General features: G+C 36.3%; 1 protein-coding gene across 9 annotated transcripts in view; it reads right to left on the bottom strand.

The window, feature by feature from the left end:
- Positions 1-23,874, bottom strand: part of CACNA2D1 (calcium voltage-gated channel auxiliary subunit alpha2delta 1) — a 496,546-nt gene that overhangs the window by 447,228 nt on the left and 25,444 nt on the right. The window contains exon 1 of one of the 9 annotated variants that reach the window (XM_082399326.1): positions 20,579-21,946. The exons of the other annotated variants lie outside the window; for them this stretch is intronic. The gene's annotated coding sequence lies outside the window, so the exon portion shown is untranslated. Of the gene's footprint in view, positions 1-20,578; positions 21,947-23,874 lie in introns of those variants that run through there. 9 annotated transcript variants of the gene reach the window in all.

Raw genomic sequence — 23,874 nt, forward strand, 5'->3', positions numbered from 1 at the left:
TAGCCAATTAACAATGAAATAACAGAAGAGATTGAACACCAATTCTAGAAAAGGGATTTATAAACTGTGACTGTGTACAGTTCCAGAGAACTGAGGAAGCCTGGTCCCCATCTTTTTTCCCTTGAGGTGTTTACAATCGGTCATGGGTAAAGCACCTACCACACACATTGGTACATAATACATACAAAACTATGTCTCTAATGTAAAAAATGTTACTGAAGGGATTAACAGAGTTCTAAAAGTGAAATCAGTCTTTTAATGTTTATCATAGAAATTATTTTGAAAGTAGTATTTTTTTTTTCATTTTTAAACAGCTTCATTGAGATTGACGTACCATATGATTTCCCACTTAAAATGTAAAGTTTAATGTTTTTTTAGCCAAGTCATAGGATTGTGCAACCATTACTACTATGTAATTTTAGAACATTTTTGTACCCCATGAAAGAACCCATGCACCCATCAGTAGTCAATTCTCATTTCTTCCACCTGTGCCCCAACTAACAAGCCCTGAACAGTTGCTAATCTACTGGGTTGGCCATAAAGTTCGTTCCGCAAGCTGGTACAGAAATAACCCGAACGAACTTTTTGGCCAGCCTAATGCCTTCTGTCTCTATTAACTTGCCTATTCAGATAACTTTATACAGGTGGAATCATATGACACATAGTCTTTTGTGTCTAGCTCCTTTCACTTAACATAATGTTTACAAGGTTCATCCTCTCTCTCATTTTGCATTTTTAAACATTTTTCATAAACCTAAAGGTAGGATTTTACATTCATCCTCATTTAATTTCATCTTTTTAGCTATGGCTAATGTTTCTACCTGTCAAAAATAATTTTAACTTTCAACATTTCCTTCAAATAGTTATTCTTTTACTAATGACCTGTCCTGCGGCAGCATGGTCACTGGTGGGGAGGAAAAAAAGGGACAGTAATTACCACTTATAGAGCACTTACTTCAGGCTAACTCGGGATTAATTTATGTATAAGTATCACTATTTATACAATAATACTATAAGGTAATAGTATCTCCATCTTATAAATAAACAAACTAATGCTTAAACCAGGTAGGTAACTTGTCTATGTTCACACAGCCAGGAATTTGCAGGACTGGGGTTCAAATCCAGATCTTTCTGGGTCTGAAGCCCATACTTTAAGCTAGTAGACTCCATGATCTCCCATGACATTCCTTAGTTCCCAATAATAATATCCAGGAGCATTACTATGTACCATTCCCTATACATATATTACTTTGTGTTAGTATATGGAAAACACAATAATGTAGATATTGTGATCTTCAATGTAGAGTAAAAGAACCTTAAGTTCAAAAGGGTTAGGTAATCTGTCCAAGCTTACCAACTAGTGTATGACAGAGCTGGTGTTTACTTCCAAGTATACCTAGAAAAGAAGTGTTCTTTTTCATGATGTAGTAACTCCACTTACTAAGGGTGTTTTCATCTAAGGTCGATGCTATCCTGATAGTCACCTTTTTTTTCCCATGAAGAAACACAAAAGAACCTTTGGATTCTTTCTTCTTTCCCAGGTACATAGTGTAGAAAAGCAGAGGGGAAAAAAAGCCAAAAACTCTGCCAAAAAGCTGTACTTCCAAGCAAGACAACTGGCCCATTAACAAATGCCTCCATCAATATCTTACCATCTGCTGTTTGCACTGTACTTGTCAATATTGAGCATCACTCACAGTTCATACGACCATACAAAATCTCAGAAAGCACAGAGTACCAAGGTGAAAAAAAAGCTAATTCAAGGATGATTTTAGAATCTGACAACACATTCACCACACAAGTATATAATTAGATGAAAACAAGTTATGTCCTCTGCATGCTTTATGTGTCCGGGAAAAATTCCTCATAATTTCTAGCAGTAGATTGAACAGGACTGGCAAATTATACAGAGTAATCTCCACTTCTCCTGCTGACTCACCTGACATTTTGCCCCCTCATCTAACGCTGAAGCCTCAGATTATCCAAAGTAATCTGCTTAAATTCAAAGTACAGTGAAATTGAATTATCCATGTCATAAAGGGGTACTAATATTATGGCAGACTAAGGTAGACTACAGCACAAAAATATATTTGGCCTTTAAATACCTTAAATATTTTCACACAATAGATTTTTTTCCTTAAGTTTTGTTTTGTTCCCTTGCACAGATTCAAACCAAATGGAAGGCAGGAATTGCTTGCACAGGTAAGGTTGGTGGTCCCATATGGTGGGATTTAAGTGGAGCTGGAAAGATTAACGTCCTTCCCATCTGTAATTAGTCATTCCTCATTTTATATAAACTTTTCTCCCTTCCCTGAAATGTTCTTTTATGTTAAAATACCCCTGTGAGGGTTGACATATTAAAGCACTATCAGCTGAGAATGAATGAATTTATTATGATTGAGAAAATAGATAAAACAATATATATGAACACTAAGTACCTAAGAGAAAAAAGAAGAAAATCCCTGGGTTCTGTTCCATGTCAGTGCAAAAATCCTAATTATAAATGTTTCCCCCTAGATTTAAAGGTTCAAGTGCCTCTGTAAGTCATTAGGAAACAGCAAAGATAAGAAATAAATTTATTATCATTCACTTTGAAACATAATGTTCCCTTTTTCCAGGTAATATTCTAGGAGTGATATCAATTTGATTGTATTATCAACAATTTCCATGAGTTTTGTAAATATGAAGTTATAAGTAAACAGTCTTCCAGCTCAATGCTGAAAGATTCAAATATAATAAAATGACAGACTACAAAAAAAAGAAGGAGGGCTTCCCTGGTGGTGCAGTGGTTAAGAATCCACCTGCCAATGCAGGGAACACGGGTTCGAGCCCTGGTCCAGGAAGATCCCACATGCCACGGATCAACTAAGCCCGTGCACCACAACTACCGAGCCTGCGCTCTAGGGCCCGCAAGCCACAACTACTGAGCCTGTGTGTCACAACTACTGAAGCCCGCGAGCCTAGAGCCTGTGTTCCACAACAAGAGAAGCCACCTCAATGAGAAGCCCGCACACCACAACAAAGAGTAGCCCCCGCTCACCGCAACCAGAGAAAAGCCCGCACGCAGCAACGAAGACCGAACGCAGCCAAAAATAAAAAAATAAAAAATACTTTAAAAAAAAAAAAGGAAAAGCACAATAACCTTGAATTACCTTGAAACGGCAACTGCATGTAAAATTTTTACCTATACACGGACATATACTATTTTCATGCTAATTCTTACACAAAGAACAACGCTACGTATATTCTTGAATGTAAAGAATGTATAATCCATACTGAAGGCTACACAGATGTGGTCCAGTTATGCAATGGCTCAAATAATAGTACTGTATCTATGTGAACAAAAATGCAGACAAATAAAAAGAGGAGCTAATAAGATATACATTTAAATTAGAAATGAAATTAAAAATAAAATTTAATCATTTATTTTATTCCAATGTAATAAGCAAACAAAAAAGATGTACTTTCTGTCCATTCTTAAATTATTTTAACATAATAAAAACAAAAACTTGAAAAAAACTTTCCAACACATAAAATCCATTTATAAGAATATCTGCTAGTAGCTAATCTCTCTTGGGCATAGCTACCAAATGCTGCATTGTATTTATACTAAAGCTTTCACTTGTGTCTGATATAAAGGAGACTAAGAAAAATAACTGTAAAGAAATATTTATTCTTGATATTCTAAAATGTAAAATTATCAAATAAATATAAAATAGACGTTTGACTTATTGATATAGGTACATATATAATTTATATATACTATCTTATTTATAGACAGCTATCGTACACACCACTAATGCAATACCAATGAGAAAATGGCAGAAACGACAGTTTATTGAGATAAGCATTGAAAAGTAACAGAAACTTAGAGTGAGAAGAAGTGAAAAAAAAACTTGCTAAAGGTCAAGGGTAAAATATCAACATTTACTCAGCCTTTGGTATGTGGCAAGTATACAATGCAAGGAACAGCAATAAAAGAGACTCACTTCTTAGTCTCAGATAATAGAGAAAAAAAATTAAATAAATTAAGTATACTAAGTACATCAATAAAGGCAAGCACAAGTGCAACATGACCCAGAGGAGGGTGTGATTAACTCTGCGGTGAAATGGAAGTTGAGAGGAATCAAAGTGGGCTGTAGAGAACACATTTCTGGATACATCTACCTGAATTTAAGTCAGAATTTAGTGATTTTATCATTAATACCTTCACTCCTCTTTATAAATCTTAAATAGCTTACAAGAAAAAAGACAGACGGAAGGAAGGAAGGAAGGAAGGAGGGGAAGGGGGGATGAAGAAAATTAGAAGGAAGGAAGAGAGGAAGGAAGAGAAGGAAGGAAAAAATAAAACTAAATTTTCCATACTGAAATCTATCATGATAGATAAGAGAGAGCATTAGTGTCAAGTTATCAATAATTAATATCACTTGCCAGCTAGTTTGCCTCACAGACCCTTTCTGAGAGCAGTGTATCCTGTATAGAGAACAAAGAATAAGAGACCACACCCAAAAAAGCAACATGCATAAGGTATATGTCAGGGAGTTTTTAGGGGCTTCTTTGGTTTTATTTGTTGGCTATTTGGTTTGTTTTGTGTTTGTCTTCCTAGAATCCTTTCTATTTAACAAAAAAGATTTCTCAAAAAATGATAAACATTTCAGGCTACTATTAACATTTAGTATATTACAAAATCCCTAAACCCTTATAGTACTGTACTAGACCTGTGACTTTCCAAATTAGTTCTACATTTGGAAGAGAAAAATTACACACTAGTCATTACATTTAACTACCTGGAGCTATTGCATATGAAAGCATAAATAGAAAGAGAAGTGATAGGGAAGAGAAAAACTGAGCCACGACACCAATGGCTTAAGTTACAAGCCTCAAATACACAATAAACCCAACCATCAGAAGTAAAAGAATCAAAGGCTGACTATCTGTGAAAGGGAGAAGGAGAACAGGAGAAGAAGCCAAAAGATTCAAGGCCACTTCAGATCTTTATTCATCAGGACTTCCGTAAAGCCATTGCGCTCCTCTCTCTGTGTTTGACTAAAACGAAACAAATTACCAGATACTAACATACTTTACCAGAATGGAGAGCCCTTCTCCAAAACACCAGCTCTCTTACTTGGAACAGTCCACAGTTCCTTGTCTTTTAAACCTCTTCACCCTCAGCCACAATATGAGACACTAATAATGATAATGATGGTAATAAACGATAGCAGCAAGAGGAGATGGCCTCTCCTATTGCCAAAAATTACGGTAAATGGGCTACTTTCAAAGCAACCTATGGGTAGATAATATAATCAGCCCTTTGCAGATGTATTTAAAAAATACTTATTGAATGTCTATTACATGTAGACATTTGAAATACAATATTGAACAAAAAAGACAAAAAAACACAACTCTGATGGATTGCACAATCTGGCTAAGTAAACTGAGCTACAGAGAACTTAAGAGATATTTGCCGGGCACTGAACACTGGGTAAGTGACAAGTGCAATGTCAAGCAATTTGATTCCACGACCCATTCCCTCATACCATGTGCTTTGCTGCTATGGATGTAAGAGCACGCTTGCCAGGGCTCAGGCATGGCATTCTACGTTTCAGATTTTAGATTTTTCCACTAAATATTATATTAGTAGTAATTCAATGTAATACAGTTATATTTTAAAAAAAGAAAACCTCTAAGCACAAAACTCAAAATATGCAAAGTAAAAATGCTGATTCTAAAAGTGTTTGAGGAACTAAGCTGAATATTATGTTTGTTGATAGAAACAGTTGATTACAATTAATAGTTTGAGTCCAATTAATAGCCTAAAGGAAGTTAGAATAGCATGCATATCTATCTGTACTTACAACACTTCAGATTTTGGTCAATGTTTAGTAGTAAGTACATATTTTCTCAGCCTAAAGAAATATTCTGTAACAGAAAGAACACTGTAATTAGAGCCAAGCAGATGACTAACTACTCTTGAGTCTCCACTCATGTATGTAAAAAATAAAATGGGCATAAGACACATTCCTGACATTTGTTTGATAGGCTTAAGTGAGATAAATGTAAAAATGCTATGCAACCTAAAGAATGCACTGTTCTTTACCATTCTCTCTTCACAAAATTACAGAATTATTTGGACTTTCTATTATATTTTATATACTAGATAAATATCTAGTATATTTTATATAGCATTTTATACTATACTTTGGTAACTATTAGTTAAATTCTGCCTATGTACAATTCAAAATAAATGTACCCTTCCCTTAACTCTTTAACCCAAACTCAAGTTTTAGTAACCATTATTTCTGAGTTGATACTACCTCTGAACTGCCATATTGGTCCTTTACTCTCCAAGTTTCTTCTTTCCCGCTTTCAAGTTTTGTGTAATTTTTAAGCAATGCAGAGTTCTAGGTATAACTGGGTAAGTCCCATAATCTAGGTCTTTAAACATGGAGATGAATATTTGGATAATCTCAAGTCAGCTAACATTTCTCTAATATTAGCATTTCTCATGTTTGATTCACCACTTAGTGGCTATACAACATATTTCTGCCCTGGGGATTCCTTGTACTTGCTACTTCTTTACTTCCGAATAACTATTCCTCAGTTTAGAATATTGCCCTTCATTTCTGTTCACTATGTACAACCTTTCTATGTAAAACTCACTATTATTCTGAAATTGGTTTTCCTGGCAGCAAATCCTACTTTCTGTATCCAAATAATGAAGGAAATAGATGTACGCTGAAACCAAGATCTAAACCACTACTCAGTTTATACAGCTCAATATCAAAACAACAAAAAACCCAATCAAAAAATGGGCAGAAGATCTAAGCAGACATTTCTCCAAAGACATACAGATGGCCAACAGGCACATGAAAAAATGCTCAACATCACTAATTATTAGAGAAATGCAAATCAAAACTACATTGAGGTATCACCTCACTCCAGTCAGAATGGCCATCATCAAAAAGCCTACAAATAATAAATGATGGAAAGAGTGTGGAGAAAAGGGAAACCTGTTGGTGGGAATGTAAATTGGTGCAGCCACTATGGAAAATACTATGGAGGTTCCTTAAAAAACTAAAAATAGAGTTACCATATGATCCTGCAATCCCACTCCTGGACATATATCCAGAGAAAACCGTAATTCGAAAAGATACCTGCACCCCAATGTTCACGGCAGCACTATTTACAACAGCCAAGACATGGAAGCAACCTAAATGTCCATCGACAGAGGAGTGGATAAAGAAGATGTGGTATATATTTATAATGGAATATTACTCCGCCATAAAAAAGAATGAAATAATGCCATTTGCAGCAACATGGATGGACCTAGAGATTATCATACTAAGTGAAGTAAGCCAGGCAGAGAAAGACAAATATCGTGTGATATCACTTTATGTGGGATCTAAAAAATGATACAAATGAACTTATTTTCAAAACAGAAATAGGCCCACAGACACAGAAAACAAACTTATGGTTACCAAAGGGGAAAGGTAGGGGGAAGGGATAAAATAGGAGTTTGGGATTAACATATACACACTACTATATATAAAGTAGATAACTCACAAGGACCTACTGTATAGCACAGGGAATGGTACTCAATATTTCTTCCTTTTCTGAATATATTTATAGGCTTTATATATTTGTGTTTATGATGATATTTTTAGATTGTGATTATTCTTAATAACAATATTCATTTTGCCTAGAATTGAGCATTTGAAAATGTAGACATCTATGCTGATGGAGCCCACAAACTAGTGGAGAAACACAAAGGCAAAGCAGTGATAACAATAGTACCATAGATGAGTAGAGAGGTTAAATAACTTACCAAAGTAACACAGTAGTGGGTCAAGATGCATAGCACTTACTAGATAAGACTTTAAACTGGGTCTTGAAAGATGAAATGTTTCTCAATAGGTGATAAAAGTGGAAAAGAGCAAGCCAGTGGTGGGAATAAAATGACTAACAGCCAATAGTCATGACCATGTGAACAGGCTAGTTAGAGGCACGAGCGGGACAGGATTGGACAGGTGGAGAGAGTGGCCAAGGACAAAGCCTCATAAAGAGGCTGCTTCCAACTGCTTTTTTACCTAAATATCTAAGGGTGAAGTCATTCCTTGAACATTACATCTATAGGAAACTCAGGGTAAACCACAACTATCAACATACAAGAAAGGACTCCGCAGCCTTACAGCTCCAGTCCTAATAAATAGTTAGGACAGAGAGACTTACAGAGGGTGAGGAAGAAAGAACACTGGGCTGAGAGGGAAGGATCATGACCCCTTCATGATTTTTATCGCAGAGAATCAGCTTATTTACCACTCCTATCGTTTAACTGTCTTTGCCCCAATACAAACATTATTCCATTTACAGAAGCTTATTTTAACAATATAGTTTTCAAGTCAGAGTTTGTGTGCATGTTTTAATTCTTTATTATGAATTATGTGTTGAACCATTTATTATTACATAAATATATGCATGTGTACATATGCGTGTGTATGTATCTCTTCACACTACTATACACAGAGACGCAATATGCTAATAGACACAATGAATAAAATAAGTAACATTTTAGAATTGCTCTACTCTTTTCTGAGTGAGGTTTCACTAGAAAATCACTGTAGTTTCCCTCTTTCCTTCTTTCCTCCTATCCTCCCTTCCTTCCATCTGTCCTTTTTTCTTTTCTTCCTTCTTTTGTTCATCCTTTTGTTCTTTCATTCTTTCTTTGAATTATAAGCTGGGAGATATTTTGATATTGGAACAGAGAGCCTTCTACAATTAAGTCACCAATTCAAATCTAAACAGCACAGTCAGTCACCAAAATCTTGCTGGACTGTTATTACTGTGAAATGGAGTAAAGTTTTCAGTCACATAAAAGTCACAATCAACATGAAAAGGCACTCTTGCTTCTACTCAATTCTATTTGTCTCTGCTGTGATTTAACAAAGCTTTGTGTTTTAAATAGCTATGTAGGAATTGAACTGTTCTCACAAGATAGTAAAAGAATTTAGAAAAAAATACTGTTAACGACAAAATAACTTTAGGTTTACATTTCCCTTTTATAAACTGATTGGTGAAACTTTTATATTACAGTTTTAATTCACTATCTATTTGTAAATGGGTGAAAACTAAGAAGCTGCATCTCCCATCTCATCTTTTCTTTCCATTTTATACCCTCCATCTCAAAAAGACAAAAAAGCCCAAAATGAGGCACTTGAGAGTTATCATTACAATTCATACCCACAGTCTCTAATATTAAATGTACCTAAACCATCACAGAGACCCTTCTACACTTAAGTCACCAACCCACATTCTTCCAATTTTCCAGGTTTATAGCATCACTCATTCATTTATTCAGCCAACTTTTTTTGATACCTACGATATGCCAGCTAATGTGTTAGGCATTAGAAATAAAAGATAAATAAACCATTCATTCATTCATTCATTCAATATGTTGACCACAAAATCCAGAAGAGAAATATTTTCTTCCCTACTTACTGAAAAATAGCCTTAGACATCATTCTAACCAACTTGGGTGTCATTCCCACCACCGTCATGAGGGATGGGATTGCACTGACTAGCGTGGAATCAGGGCTCACCTAAGCTATGTGGAGGCCACACAGTGGGGGAAAACTGGAATGAATGCAGGGGAAGCAATCCCAGTGTCCTGCTCAATTGCTTTCCAAGACTGACAGTGGTTATTATTATTCCATTTCCCTGAAGGAAATTATTTTTTAAAAACCATGTCAAAGAAAAAAATATTTATCTGTGATTTATGGACTTTTTAAGACTGATTAAGCTTCCAACATCGCCTAAATCCAACCACACTCCCTTGCCAGATGTAGTGACAATGGAAATATTCAAGCTCTATAAGAAAATATGTTAATACTGTAAATACGGAATAGTTTTTGTAGGTGTGAAGGGATAAAATCTAGTGCAGTAAACTGAGAATTCACTTCCTTCCCCCTTTCTCTGCCTCCACCCCCAATACTTAACACTGAGTCAGTAGTCAAAGGAGGACACCAAAGTACACAGATGCAAGAGTCAAATTCTTGGATGAGAGTTCTAAATAAGTTCTTGAATCCCTGGCCAATAGAGAGACATGGAAGTGGCTGACAGAGGCCAGTGACCTGAAGGAATCTCAGAGCTGCAGTGAGGAGCACAGAGAGCGACATGTGCAGGAACATGCATATCTAAGGATCTGCAGTAGGGACAAAGGCCAAAACAGACTCGCTTCATTTCAAAGAGTGCTAGAAGAAATCTTCCTTTCCAAAGCCTAGAAACGACTTAGGCCTGCCTCAGATCTTAAAGTGCCACCCCTAGTTCAAATGGGTCAGTGAACAATCCTCAAATTGATGGAAGTTAGTTGTAAGTAACCAGCTTAAGTTCTCTACTATCATTCTTAAGGCTCAAATTTAAAATAAAGTTCAATTATAGGTGAATAAATTTCGTTATATTTCCTGCATGCTTGCTTTTGTATGCATCACAGAACATTCGCTTAAAGCCAAACTTTAATTCTACAGTTGGCACCACGAGATAACTTTTAAAACTAACTCATGGGCTTCCCTGGTGGCGCAGTGGTTGAGAGTCTGCCTGCCAATACAGGGGACACGGGTTCGAGCCCTGGTCTGGGAAGATCCCACATGCCGCGGAGCAACTGGGCCCGTGAGCCACAACTACTGAGCCTGCGCGTCTGGAGCCTGTGCTCCGCAACAAGAGAGGCCACGATAATGAGGCCCGCGCACCGCGATGAAGAGTGGCCCCCGCTCGCCACAACTAGAGAAAGCCCTCGCACAGAAATGAAAACCCAACACAGCCAAAAATAAAATTAATTAATTAATTAATTTAATTTAATTTTAAAAAACTAACTCGTTATTTCTCACCCTCAGTCAGTACTACTAATTTTACACTCGGAAAAGAAACCCATGAATCTATCTGCCCTATGTATCATGTAGCTTCTCTCTGGTGTCAACAGAAAAGATATTTGCTAGACCAGTGAAGTCCAGAGAGAACAGTGATTTGCCAGATATCGTCCATCGCAGCACTGAGAATTTAGGGTTAGGTTTCAGCATTTGTTGCTGTCACTCAAATACTAAATCTATATTTACATGGGGCAGTAAGTGGAGATTTAAATAGAAGAATCCAAAGCATCCAAGATACTTTCCTGTCCTGACTTAGCTGCTTTTGAGAATTACTCTCATGGAGCTAGAGTTTTTCAGAACTAGTTAAATAAAACCCTATTGGTGTTATAATAAATAATAAATTGAGGTAAAAGGGGAGGGTTGGCAAAAACATTGATTTTAATCTTTACCACCTTTCTAATTATCTGACTAGTCATTTTATGTCACTGTTCATGAGGATTCTGAACATAAAATATGATCAGTGTTGAAATACAACAAGTGCTCTCGATTTACAAGTGCAGATGTATGTCTAATAAAGATAAAAGTAACATGAAAATAATACACCATTAATACACATTACTTTTAAATGTATTAAAATTTAAATATAAAATTTAAATATGAAATTGTATATTAAAATTTAGCAGAATGGTCTAAAAAAGACATAGAATTAAGGTTTAAAATCAATATATAAATTGAGGTGTACAGATAAGTTAAACTTATGTGAAGAGAATCATATTTCTAAAATTCGGGAAATTATTTACAACTAAAGAAAATACAACATCCCTGGCCCAAAAAAAAAAAAAAAAAACCCAAAACAAAAACCAAATCCTGGATAGAACTATAGGAGCCAGTCAGTAGGAAAATAAAGGATAAAGAAGTCTAGGAATTCACACTACGGTTCAGTGTCCAGTAGCAATGTTGTCTGTGGAATTCATAAGGGGATTCCAAAGAACATGGCTCAGCATGTATTATACAGTGCAAATTATCAAGTCTGTACAATGGGAACCATTTCTCAAGTGTGGGGATTAGAATCTGAATGGTGTTTGGTGGAAGACATTCCCCAATCTACCATCAAAGAGCGTAACATCCTCAACTCTTCCCACCTGTGCGTTATAGTTTGGATTCCCGTGCTATACGTAAAAGGAAAAGAATGTTGATAATGAAGGAGGCTGTGCACATGTGGGGTCAGGAGGGACATGGGAAAATTCTGTATTACCTTTCTCTCAACTTTTCTGTGAACATAAAACTGTTCTAAAAAATAAAGTCTTTTAAAAAAAATTCTAATTTTGGAGAAAACCTGGCTGAGAAATCATACCTTTGGTGTTTATCACACTGCTTTTTTTCTGTAAATCCTTACCTATTTTAATCTTGGAAGCTTTTTTTTTTTTTTTTAATCTCACTACTTTAGTTTCTTTCTTTGTTCAATTTTATTTTATTTATTTTTTTATACAGCAGGCTCTTATTGGTTATCTATTTTATACATATTAGTGTATAAGTGTCCATCTCAATCTCCCAATTTATCCCACCACCCCCACCCCTGCGCTTCCCCCCTTGGTGTCCAAAAGTTTGTTCTCTCCATCTGTGTCTCTACTTCTGGCATGCAAACCAGTTCATCTGTACCATTTTTCTAGATTCCATATTGTATGGATTCCATCCACACAATCCATACAATACGGATTCCATCCATATTGTATGGAGATTCTATGGATTCCACATATTGTGGAATTCCACAATATGTGGAATCCATACAATCTCCATACAATATTCTACATTCTTTTTCTGGATTCCACATATTGTATATGTGTTAATATACCATATTTGTTTTTCATTTTCTGTCTTAGTTCACTCTGTATGACAGTCTCTAGATCCACCCACATCTCTACAAATGACCCAATTTCATTCCTTTTTATGGCTGAGTAATATTCCATTGTGTATATATACCACAACTTCTTCATCCATTCATCAGTCGATGGGCATTTAGGTTGCTTCCATGATCTGGCTACTGTAAACAGTGCTGCAATGAACATTCGGGTGCATGTGTCTTTTTGAATTATGGTCTTCTCTGGGTATATGCCCAGTAGTGGGATTGCTGGATCATATGGTAATTCTATTTTTAGTTTTTGAAGGAACCTCCATATTGTTCTCCATAGTGGCTGTATCAATTTACATTGCCACCAACAGTGCAAGAGGGTTCCTTTTTTTCTCCACACCCTCTCCAGCATTTGCTGTTTGTAGATTTTGTGATGATGCCCATTCTAACCAGAGTGAGGTAATACCTCATTGTGGGTTTGATTTGCATTTCTCTAATAATTAGTGACGCTGAGCAGCTTTTCATGTGCTTCTTGGCCATCTGTATGACTTCTTTGGAGAAATCTCTACTTAGGTCTTCTACCCATTTTTGGATTAGGTTTTATGGTTTTTTTAACATTGAGCTGTATGAGCTATTTCTATATTAGGAGATTAATCCTTTGTCCATTAATTCATTTGCAAATATTTTCTCCCATTCTGTGGGTTGTCTTTTCGTTTTGTTTATAGGTTCCTTTACTGTGCAAAAGCTTTTAAGTTTCAATAGGTCCCATTTGTTTATTTTTGTTTTTATTTCCATTACTCTGGGAGGTGGGTCAAAAAAGATCTTGCTGTGATTTATGTCAAAGAGTGTTCTTCCTATGTTTTCCTCTACGAGTTTTATAGTGTCCAGTCTTACATTTAGGTCTTTAATCCATTTTGAGTTTATTTTTGTGTATGGTGTTAGGGAGGGTTCTAATTTCATTCTTTTACATGTAGCTGTCCATTTCTCCCAGCGCCACTTATTGAAGAGACTGTCTTTTCTCCATTGTATATCCTTGCCTCATTTGTCATACATTAGTTGACCATAGGTGTGTGGGTTTATCTCTGGGCTTTCCATCCTGTTCCACTGATCTATATTTCTGTTTTTGTTCCAGTACCATATTGTCTTGATTACTGTACCTTTGTTGTAGAGTCTGAAGTCAGTGAATCTGATTCCTCCAGCTCCATTTTTTGCCCTCAAGATTGCTTTGGCTATTCATGGTCTTTTGTGTCTCCATACAAATAGTGAAATTTTTTGTTCTAGTTCTGTAAGAAATGCCATTGGTAATTTGATAGGGACGGCACTGAATCTGTAGATTGCTTTGGGTAGTATACTCAGTTTCACAATATTGATTCTTCCAATCCAAGAACATGGAATATCTCTCCATCTGTTTGTGTCATCTTTGATTTCTTTCATCAGTGTCCTATACTTTTCTGAGTACAGGTTTTACCCCTTAGGTAGCTTTATTCCTAGCTATTTTATTCTTTGTGTTGCAATGGTGAATGGGATTGTTTTCTTAATTTCTCTTTCTGATCTTTTGTTGTTAGTGTATAGGAATGCAAGAGATTTCTGTGCATTAATTTTGTATCCTGCAACTTTACCAAATTCATTGATTAGCTCTAGTAGTTTTCTGGTGGCATCTTTAGGATTCTCTGTGTAGAGTATCATGTCATGCACAAAGAGTGACAGTTTTAATTCTTCTTTTCCAATTTGTATTCCTTTCATTTCTTTTTCTTCTCTGATTGCCGTGGCTAGGACTTCCAAAACTATCTTGAATAACAGTGGTGAGAGTGGATATCCTTGTCTTGTTTCTGATCTTAGGGGAAATGCTTTCAGTTTTTCACCATTGAGAATGATGTCTGCTGTGGGTTTGTCATACATGGCCTTTATTATGGTGAGGTAGGTTCCCTCTATGCCCACTTTCTGGAGAGTTTTTACCATGAATGGGTGTTGAATTTTGTCAAAAGCTTTTTCTTCATCTAATGAGATGATCATATGGTTATTATTCTTCAATTTGTTAATACAGTGTATCACACTGATAGATTTGCATATATTGAAGAATCCTTGCATCCCTGGGATAAATCCACTTGATCATGGTGTATGATCCTTTTAATATGTTCTTGGATTCTGTTTGCTAGTATTTTGTTGAGGATTTTTGCATCTATATGCGTCAGTGATATTGGTCTATAATTTTCTTTTTCTGTAGTATCTTTGTCAGATTTTGGTATCGGGGTGATGGTGGCCTCATAGAATGAGTTTGGGAGTGTTCCTTCCCCTGCAATTTTTTTGGAAGAGTTTGAGAAGGATGGGTATTAGCTTTTCTCTAAATGTTTGACAGAATTCACCTGTGAAGCCATCTGGTCCTGGACTTTTGTTTGTTGGAAGATTTTTATCACAGTTTCAATTTCATTACTTGTGATTGGTATGTTTATGTTTTCTATTTCTTCCTGGTTCAGTCTTGGAATGTTATACCTTTCTAAGAATTTGTCCATTTCTTCCAGGCTGTCCATTCTATTGGCATAGAGTTGCTTGTAGTAGTCTCTTATGGTGCTTTGTATTTCTGCGGTGTCTGTTGTAACTTCCCCTTTTTCACATCTAATTTTATTAATTTGAGTCCTCTCTCTCTTTTTCTTGATGAGTCTGGCTAAAGGTTTATCAATTTTGTTTATCTTCTCAAAGAACCAGCTTTTAGTTTTACTGATCTTTGCTATTGTTTTCCTTGTTTCTATTTCATTTATTTCTGCTCTGATCTTTATGATTTCTTTCCTTCTACTAACTTTGGGTTTTGTTTGTTCTTCTTTCTCTAGTTCCTTTAGGTGTAATGTTAGATTGTTTATCTGACATTTTTCTTGTTTCTTGAGGTCGGCTTGTATAGCTATGAACTTCCCTCTTAGAACTGCTTTTGCTGCATCCCACAAGTTATGGATCGTTGTGTTTTCATTGTCATTTGTCTCTAGGTATTTTTTTATTTCCTCTTTGATTTCATCAGTGATCTCTTGGTTATTTACTAACGTATTGTTTAGCCTCCATGTGTTTGTGTTTTTTATGTTTTTTCCCCTGTAATTTATATCTAATTTCATAGTGTTGTGGTCAGAAAAGATGCTTGATATTTCAATTTTCTTAAATTTACCGAGGCTTGATTTGTGACCCAAGATGTGATCTATCCTGGAGAATGTTCCATGTGCACTTGAGAAGAAAGTGTAATCTGCTGTTTTTGGATGGAATGTCCTATAAATATCAATTAAATCTATCTGGTTTATTGTGTCATTTAAAGTTTCTGTTCCTTATTTATTTTCTGTCTGGATGATCTGTCCATTGGTGTAAATGAGGTGTTAAATTCCGCCACTAATATTGCATCACTGCCGATTTCCTCTTTTATAGCTGTTAGCATTTCCCTTACATATTGAGGTGCTCCTATGTTGGGTGCATATATGTTTGTAATTGTTTTATATTCTTCTTGGATTGATCCCTTGATCATTATGTAGTCTCCTTCCATGTCTCTTGTAACATTCTTTACTTTAAAGTCTATTTTATCTGACATGAGTATTGCTACTCCAGCTTTCTTTGGATTTCCATTTGCATGGAATATCTTTTTCCACCCCCTCACTTTCAGTCTGTATGTGTCCCTAGGTCTGAAGTGGGTCTCTTTTAGACAGCATATATATGGGTCTTGTTTTTCTATCCATTCAGCGAGACTGCGTCTTTTGTTTGGAGCATTTAATCCATTCACGTTTAAGGTAATTATCGATATGTATGTTCCTATGACCATTTTCTTAATTGTTTTGGGTTTGTTTTTGTAGGCCCTTTTCTTCTCTTGTGTTTCCCACTTAGATAAATTCCTTTAGCATTTGTTGTACAGCTGGTTTGGTGGTGCTGAATTCTCTTAGCTTTTGCTTGTCTGTAAAGCTTTTGATTTCTCCATCGAATCTGAATGAGATCCTTGCCGGGTAGAGTAATCTTGGTTGTAGGTTCTTCCCTTTCATCACTTTAAATATGTCATGCCACTCCCTTCTGGCTTGTATGGTTTCTGGTGATAAATCAGCTGTTAACCTTATGGGAGTTCCCTTGTATGTTATTTGTCGTTTTTCCCTTGCTGCTTTCAATAATTTTTCTTTGTCTTTAATTTTTGCCAATTTGATTACTATGTGTCTCGGCATGTTTCTCCTTGGGTTTATCCTGCCTGGGACTCTCTGTGCTTCCTGGACTTGGGTGGCTATTTCCTTTCCCATGTTAGGGAAGTTTTCAACTATAATCTCTTCAAATATTTTCTCAAGTCCTTTCTCTCTCTCTTCTCCTCCTGCGACCCCTATAATGAGAATGTTGGTGCATTTAATGTTGTCCCAGAGGTCTCTCAGGGTGTCTTCATTTCTTTTCATTCTTTATTCTTTATTCTGTTCCACGGCAGTGAATTCCACCATTCTGTCTTCCAGGTCACTTATCCGTTCTTCTGCCGCAGTTATTCTGCTACTGATTCCTTCTAGTGTATTTTTCATTTCAGTTATTGTATTGTTCATCTTTGTTTGTTTGTTGTTTAATTCTTCTAGGTCTTTGTTAAACATTTCTTGCATCTTCTCGATCTTTGCCTCCATTCTTTTTCCGAGGTCCTGGATCATCTTCACTTTCATTATTCTGAATTCTTTTTCTGGAAGGTTGCCTATCTCCACTTCATTTAGTTGTTTTTCTGGGGTTTTATCTTGTTCCTTCATCTGGTACATAGCCCTCTGCCTTTTCATTTTGTCTATGTTTCTGTGAATGTGGTTTTCGACCCATAGGCTACGGGATTGTAGTTCCTCTTGCTTCTGCTTTCTGCCCTCTGGTGGATGAGGCTATCTAAGAGGCTTGTGCAAGCTTCCTGATGGGAGGGACTGGTGGTGGGTAGAGCTGGGTGTTCCTCTGGTGGGCAGAGCTCAGTAAAACTTTAATTCGATTGTCTGCTGATGGGTGGGGCTGGGTTCCCTCCCTGTTGTGTGGCCTGAGGCAACCCAGAACTGGAGCCTACCCAGCTCTTTGGTGAGGCTAATGGTGGACTCTGGGAGAGCTCATGCCAAGGAGTACTTCCCAGAACTTCTGCTCCTTCCCTCTGGATCCTGATGCCCACACTACTTTGTGTGTGCCCTCCAAGAGTGGAGTCTCTGTTTTCCCCAGTCCTGTCGAAGTCCTGCAATCAAATCCCATTAGGCTTCAAAGTCTGATTCTGTAGGAATTCCTCCTCCCGTTGCCGGACCCCCAGGTTTGGAAGTCTGACGTGGGGCTCAGAACCTTCACTCCAGTGGGTGGGCTTCTGTGGTATAAGTGTTCTCCAGTGTGTGAGTCACCCACCCAGTGGTTATGGGATTTGATTTTATTGTGATTGTGCCCCTCCTACCATCTCTTTGCGGCTTCTCCTTTGTCTTTGGATGTGGGGTATCTTTTTTGGCGAGTTCCAGTGTCTCTATTGATGATTGTTCAGCAGTTAGTTGTGATTCCGGTACTCTCGCAAGAGGGAGTGTGCACACGTCCTGCTACTCTGCCATCTTGAACCAATCTCTGTCTCACTACTTTGTTATTTTTAGACTTTCCACTTTCTTCTCAACCTTACCAGCTAATCAGTTTGAAATTTTTTTTCAGTAATTATAGTAAATTAAGTTATGTTTAAGCAATTTCACATCTTTGCTGAGTGAATAGATGGGAAATTTTAAAATGTCACCCAGACCAATACTTCTGATTCTGTCCTGACTATTCCTACTTTTCTCATATTTATCATGTAACTAAATTCTGCCCACTCTTCCTTTACATTATTTCTTCTTTCCATCCTTCCATTTTTTTGACCCCTTGAGTTGAAACCACCTGGACCACTACAAAAGCCTTGGTGATCCCTGTATTGCCTTCTTCCCCTGGAACCCATCATTGTTGCAACTGGGCACACAAAAACACCAATATGGACTCAATTATCCAATAGCCTGGTTCAACAATAAGATACATAAAGGGCAGATGCTGTGTCTTATTTCTCTTTATCCTCAAGGTGTATAGCACAGTGTATCACACAAAGAGAGTTCTAGATTAAAAGCACTCATTAATGCAACTCCACTCCCAGGGACTAAATACTGTGCAGAACACAATATGTATTCAATAAATAGTTTTTGAATGAATACGCATTTTTACTGAACTAATATAACCTACATATCTTTGCCAGATTAGCCTTCTAAACTACGTAAAATATATTCCCCCTTCAAAAATCTTCAATGGCTGCCCACTTCCATCAGGCTGAAATCCACTCAAGGCATTCCACCATCCAGCCTCTCCCTTGTACCTTCCTTTTGTCTCTTCTCATTATTCCTTTATAGAAGGCAACATGGCAGAGTTGAAAGGCCACTGCTTTTGATATCAGAATAGCTACTGAATTTTTATGAATCTTGACTTGATGACTTACTAATGTATGATATTACAAGCTCTTTGAACCTCAAATTTCACTAAATAAAAGTAATGAATACCTGGCAGAAGTTGTAAACATAATAATCAAAATGCAGACAGGGCACACAGAGGAAAAACTGTATGAACTCTGCTCCCATTACAATAACAGTCCTTTTTCAATCAGACTGTATACTCTTAACCTTAGTTTAGTATGTTCCTCGTGCTAATCTGAAACAGGGAAATTCAACCTACTGTACTTGCAACCTAAATCCCATTCATTCTGTAAGGCCAGCTCAAAAGCTACGCTGTCTTAGATAAACATCATATTCAAGTACCAAGCAGGTGTAAACACAAGGGGTAATCAGCTAAGTAAGCATGGTCCCAACATAATGTTATTCAATGAGAAGAAATTATCTACAGGGGAAGATCAGATAGGTCTAAATTAGTGATCTGAAGGTACCAACAAATGTTCACTATCAGTTTCTAACTGAGGCTTTAAAAGAAAATCTGTGACGGGGAGGATTGCAAACCAACAACGTGGTAAACTTTACAAGTGTTATACTTTCTATGAACTCTCCATGACCATATGAGCTCAGAGTTGTTACTCTTTCTGCATTCACTATAGCACTATTGTACATTGCTGTGAGGCACACATAGCTTTGGAATGTTAATTACTTCCTAAGTTATATCTATTAGTTCCCCAGATCCCAAATTCCCTCAGAACAAACAAAATGCCAGATCCTTTAGTCTTTCTATCAGTGTCTTCTACATAGTAGGTATTCAACAAATATCTGAAATGACTATCATGTGTAGATTATCAAGCAATGAAAGACTTGGGTTTGTTTTTTTTTTTAATTAATGCTAGTGCATTTTAAAATGTTATTTCCTACAAATCATGCAAGCCAAATATAACTGGTTGTATATAATTCTGAAAGCACCTTACACAGGTCTCCAGTTTTTATAATACGTTATTTCTTCTAATAGTTCTTAATACAGGACACTGACATACAAAGTGAAGTATGGTACCCAAAGTGATGTAGATATTGGCAAAAGCAGAACTAATTGCTGTTGCATTCTCTAGGTCAGTGGTTCTCAACACTGGCTACACAATAAAATCATCTGGAGAGTTTTTTTTTTTTTTTAAGATACCAATGCCAAGCCAATTACTATCGTCTCTAGGGTAGGACGTGATTCAAATATGCATCTGTGCTTAAAACCACTGTATCTCTCTTAATTCCAATGAACAACATGAATTGCTGACAGTTCCTGAGAAAGTCATTGTCCAAGATCTCTTCTGCCCACTATTGCTTCCTGGGCTTTAAATATTTAAGTATTTGAAACAGATATTCTTTATTAAGTATTGTTCTACCACTCCTGCACCACTATCTACCCAACACCCTTTCATTCTGATTACCTCAGCCTTAAGAAAAAAGTAATGCATGTTAACAGTCAGAAAAATTACCTCTCTTATGAGCTCAGTGGGTGAAGAAGCAAGCTACATCAGGGTGGCTGATGACAGGTGACTGGCTGCGACACTGAGGAAGTCCCTCACACCTGTCAAGGGAAGCAAACGCTGCAAGAGAGAGGGCGAGTCGGACGGAGCAGGCGCATAAGAGCAAACAGTGCTCCAACTGCTGTTGGCAGAGCTCTAAAAATAAAACTACAAAAGCACTGGGAAGGCAGAATGAATTCTTAACACTTGCTCTCTTCTATTTTAGTCCGTTACGAAGCAGGTGACTTCGGTACCAAGCGAGTCTTTTAACTTTCTATATCCCTCACTTTCAGAAATGATCCTCAGTTATGTTGTCATGACTGAATTCATTCCAACTGTTTCAAGTTCATAATCATAAAGAGAATCTTTTTTAATCTTTCGAGACTGTTCTCTCTTAGGATTACACTCTAAAATAAGCTTCTTTGATATTCATTTGCCTATTTTACTTTGAAGATTTCTTTCACATGTATTATTTTGAGGAAAAAATGTTTATCCATTAATATTTTATGTATTCTTTTTGGGACTCATGTTTAAGAAGCAAGAGTTAAAAGAGTCATTAACGTATCCAGAGAAATAGCAGTTTAAATGTCCTCCATTAAAAAAATCACTGGTCTAGAGAAAGGAAAACTATAGACTTTCTAATAACATATTCAGTGACCCAAATAAGGTCATCCTTATTTTAAATGCTATTTTAAATGCTTGGTCTAGGGCAGTTCTGTATGAGAAGGTAACACAATGTTGAGGTTGAGAGCAAGTTTGGAATCAGATCAGAGTTGCATCCCCTGTCCCACTGTTACTACCTATGTATTCTGGAACAGGTTATTCACCTGCTCAAAACCTCAGCTTCTTCTTCACTTATAAAAGAGGAAAATAATGTCTATCCCTGTTTTATAGGGTTGAGGTCAGAATTAAATAAGACAATCTAAGTAGAACACTAGCTTACTGCCTGGCCCCTAGCACTCAATGAATACTACCAATGATGGTTACTGCTAACAACAAATTATTATTCCAAGAGCAGCTGATGATCCAACCAACAAGAAGCAATGTTATTTAAAATGTTGCTGATATTTTTAAATAGGCAAATACTATCAATATTTATATCTAAGAATCCAAAATCTCAAAGCCTTTTTTCTAGACAGGCTTGCCTCTTCCCATTTTCCTGGCACATACAGCATAATATAATAGGGGTAGAAAATACCTTGGGGAATTATTTTTCCTGAGTAGTAAACTTTGCTGGAGGAAATTCTGCATTTTGGTACATTTCTCACAACAGGCATGTACTACAGATGTCTACATTTGAAGAAAAGTTGAAATTATTTCATAGAAATTGAGAGTGCCTCAAGATGCTCAACTCCTAACCTCAAGCCCAAACTAAAACTACACACACACACACACACACACAATTAGCTATATTTGCAGATCCCAGAAAAATCCTGATGCATGGTTAATCATTATCACTTTACCTAAATCTCAAACAATGTCACTGAGTTGCCACCCACCGAGGTGTCACTGAACCCATGAGAAGTCATTTTAAAAAGTAAACTTTGATCAAAAGTCTGGCCTCATCTCACAGGCATCACCCCTGGACTCTTGATCAGTCTTCCCAGAGACTGTTCACAGCTTCAATTACACATTTGTATTTGTGTTTGAAGCTATCTGTGCCCTGTTTAAACCATTTCCACTGGTCTGGTTCTCAAAGAAGATAGAAACCAGTTGTTAATCTGGTGAGTACTCATTTTATTTTTGAAATATATACTAAGTTCCTTCTTACCTTACTCTTTAGACCAGAAATCATCGATTCTTGCTATAAATGAAGAAAATTATGCAGAAACCTATGTTAAAAAGAATACTTGAAATTCAGACGGTCCATTTAGAGTAAACATTATATACCTCCCTTGAGATTAAGAAAACATTATGTTAAACTCAGAATTAATTTAAATATCTCCCAAGTTGTTTCAGATATAAAATGATGAGGAAAAAAGCTCTAAATTGCTTATGAACTAGTGAAATAAGTATTAACAGTTTGATGAAAGTAAGGTATTTAGCTTGCTAAACCATTTTAACTATAATCATTGTATCTATTTGAACTAGTTCGCATATCTATTTGTATTTGTTATACAAACTAAACAGATTTATAGACTACATTAGTATTTCTTGGATAACTTCTCTGAGCAGGTCTTAACTGGATATTTCTCAATCACTTTTTTTTCTTTTTGACTGAGGAACCACTTTTATGTCTGTTCAAAAGGAACATTGTATTGATTTATTAATTTTCCCTCTATAATATCTAACATTTGCCCAAAGAAAAATGGGTCATCAGCAAGTTTATTTCTATTTGTGCCCTGATTTCTCAGCCAAAGAAGTGATGTGTCTGCATTTTCAGACCTGGGCTGAGACTGTTTCTTCAGAACTCTTCCCATCTCTGCCTGGCTACACGTGTCTTACCCTTATGACCAACAACTCCCTGAGGACAATGGCTGACAATGGGTTTGGCTCTACAGCCCCACTGTTCCTTAGAAAAATAAATGGAGTTTATTCTACTGGATGCATATGGAAAAGTTGAGTTTTTTTTTTAATTCTTCATTACAATCAAAACACTTGTTAACCCAAAATAATCTAGAAAAAGTAAAATTAAAATAAAGCTTTAACATAGTAGATGTTAATGTTTAGTAAGTATTAAATAATGTTATAACTATCTTATGAATTACCTAAGGTATGAACTTGTTCAATGCCTTTGTCTCTTCAAGGACTAACATACTGCCTAGCTCATGATTGGCAATGCTTAATTATTTTATTAATCTAATTAGTACATATATTATATACACAAATATATATACATATATGCCTATATTATATAGATGCATATACATATGAGATACATGATGTGCATGTGCATCTATAGATACAATGTATATTTACAGATACATATACACTGAATATTTTACTAATGAGGATATATTATCATGGATAACATTTATAACTTAATCTATATGCCAGAATTTTAACCAATGAAATACTAGAATAATAAACCAAGATATAACTGTAACACAGTCATAATTTTAAAATTATAGCATACAAATGCTGGTGTCTAAACAACATGGTGTCTATACTGCATTTCAAACATAAGATGGGCACAGAAAAAGCAAGGTTCTGAAACGGAGCCCCACCACCAACCTTAATGGTGCGTTTAATGTTATACAAATCCACCAAACTGGCTTAAATGAGGGAAATGAATAGTCTAAGATCACATGTCAATATTGTGCTCT

The sequence above is a fragment of the Balaenoptera borealis genome (genome assembly GCF_965194805.1).
Source record: "Balaenoptera borealis genome assembly, chromosome: 7".
NCBI lineage: Eukaryota > Metazoa > Chordata > Mammalia > Artiodactyla > Balaenopteridae > Balaenoptera > Balaenoptera borealis.